This window comes from Octopus bimaculoides, chromosome 1 (genome assembly GCF_001194135.2).
Source record: "Octopus bimaculoides isolate UCB-OBI-ISO-001 chromosome 1, ASM119413v2, whole genome shotgun sequence".
Classification (NCBI taxonomy): domain Eukaryota; kingdom Metazoa; phylum Mollusca; class Cephalopoda; order Octopoda; family Octopodidae; genus Octopus; species Octopus bimaculoides.
In genome coordinates this window covers 6,701,617-6,704,580 of record NC_068981.1, presented here as the reverse complement: position 1 = coordinate 6,704,580, position 2,964 = coordinate 6,701,617, and positions in this window count along the sequence as shown.

The following is a 2,964-nucleotide window of genomic DNA, read 5'->3' as shown; positions in this document are numbered from 1 at the left end:
TATATATATATATATATATGCTGCTATTTTCCCCAGAAGCATGTAACAATGTTACCACCAACATTGTAGCGAGATAAGATCGACGTGTCAAGTTTATTTAGCAGTTTAGATTTCGGATTGAAGAATTCGTCTTAGAATTTTAATCTCATTATGACTAGGCATGAAGGCTACTATTTCCTATCTCCATGTTTTTAAAATGTACAATAAATCAAATACAATAAATCAAATAAAGCTAGTACAGAGGCAATTGCCGTAAGACAAGACAGAGACACGCGGTATTAATTCTTAAAAAGAGTGAACTTGACGTGTGGAGTAGAAAATGCAACGGTTAGGTCAATGTCCTTCTTGAAGGATAAGTTGAAAGGAAAGAAATAAATGCGATACGGCAAAGTTTTACCTCCTCTAAGTAAAAAAAAAAAAAACTGGCTGCAACTGATGAGGAACGTATGACCAGGTAAACTTCAAACATGAACAAGAAGTAGTAAGAGAACGATCGTGAGAAGGAAAAAAGAAGGGATGAAATGGGAAACAAGCAAAGCCGAGAGAGAGAGAGAGAGAGAGAGAGAGAGAGAGAGAGAGAGAGGCGAAGGGAGAAGATGAGGTGAGAGGAGAGTTGAAAGAAGAGAAAGGGTTTAATGAAGAAAGAGGATGGGTAGGAGTAGAAGAGAAAGCGTTCGTTTAAACCTGTCGGCGACGTGGTGCCAAGTTCAAATATGAAACATTGTTCCTTTACTTTCCTTAGGGATGTGAATGGTGGGTGGCGATGTCGCAAACGGATGAGTGACGGAATGGCCTCAGATACGTTATAGCATGCTTCGATTTTGCTCTGGAAAAATATCAACAAGTTGCCTGTTTGATTGAGTTCCATATTCTATTGTGCCACTACTGATAGACCTGGTTATTGATTGGATCACTTAATTATATAGCTACAGATTAATTCATTAGTCGGTTATGGGATTACAAAGTGAGACAAACTGAAAATATGTGACTGTGGCTGGACGCTAGGAGGCTGTAGCGGGGGACAAAAGGAAGATATGACTCTACTGTGAAACAGGAGCGGGAATATGCGAATGTTGTGGAAAGGAATAGAAGAAGAATATTTCGAGGAATGTATGTGATAATATTGATTTCAAATTTTGGCACAAGGCCAGTGATACCCGTAACGATGAAAAGCAGAGTTGACCTCGGCGGAATTTGAACTTAGAAAGTAATATATATAAATATATTCTTTTATTCTTTTACTTGTTTCAGGCATTTGACCGCGGCCATGCCGGAGCACCACCTTTAGTCGAACAAATAGACCTCAGGACTTATGCTTTGTAAGCCTAGTGCTTATTCTATCGGACTCTTTTGTCGAACAGCTAGGTTACGTAGACGTAAACACACTAACATCGGTTATCATGCGATGGAGAGAGGACAAACACACACACACACACACACAAATGTATACATATATATATACGAAGGACTTCTTTGAGTTTCCGTCTACCAAATACACTCACAAGGCTTTGGTCGGCCCGAGGCTATAGTAGAAGACACATGCCCAAGGTGCCACTGCCCGGAACCATGTGGTTGGTAAACAAGCTACTTACCGCACAGCCTATATAGATATTATTTAAGTTTGATTCCGTGTACATAACTAGACCGAAAAGCAAACGTCTAAACACACACACACACACACACACACACACACACACACACACACATGCACACACACGCAAACACATTTAACCAAATAACGACGGAGTGACTTCCTCGTGATTTGAACGTACACCAATGAAGTGTGGTAAACCTATCAACTGAGCAATTTTCTCTCACGAACTCCTGTTTTAATCTTTTCTTAGGACACATCTCCCCCCATCTCTCTCTCTCTCTCTCTCTCTCTTCCTTTCTTTACCCCCTCTCTATCTGTTACATTTTATCTCCCTCTATGATACATGCATGGACACATAATCTGCTGGTTTTTGTGAGCCTGTATATAAATGTGTGTGTGTGTGTGTGTGCGCGCGCGCGTGTGCGTATGTGAATATATGCATGTATATACATATATATGTGTGAATATATACATGTATATACATATATATGTGTGAATATATACATGTATATACATATATATGTGTGAATATATATATATATATATACATACACACATACATGTGTAAATACATTTATGAATGTGTCTGCACATACATACGAACATATACACGTATATATCTACATATACATACACACGCACCTATACATATTTTTATACACACGCACACTCATACACACACACACTCATACACACACACTCATACACACACACACTCATACACACACACACTCATACACACACATGCGTTCACCCCTAAAAATCTTAAGAACTATTGGAGTAAAGAAAAGAAAATAATATATTCGCATAATTTCATAGTTATATATCATTTATTTCGCCTGTTCTCTGACAGATACAGTCGCAGACGTATACACACATACAGATGTACGCAGACACTCACACATAAAGAAGTAAATATACACACATACACACAAGACAACCCGTGTATATGTTTGTATGTGTATATATGAATGTTTATTTATGTATGTGTTAAGGTATGTAAATCAATGTTTAACCTACCTTATTTCCTTCCGCTATATTTAAATTTTATAATTTATGTAGTTTTCGTTTTTCACTGCACACCCCATTTCATTCTTTTCCTGTTTCCCCATATTTTTTTTTATTATTTTCTATTTTCTACAACTTTCCTTCCAGTAATTTCTTTTTGCTCATTGCTACGTAAGATAGCACAATCGCATTAAGCTTCCGTGGCGGCCATTAAACACCGGAAGTAAGAATAAAAGCCTATGTTAATATATACAGGTATGTAAATGTGGTGTCGATATGGAAACACACACACACACACACACACACACACACGCACCCACACACACACACACGCATGTATATATATATATATATATATATAT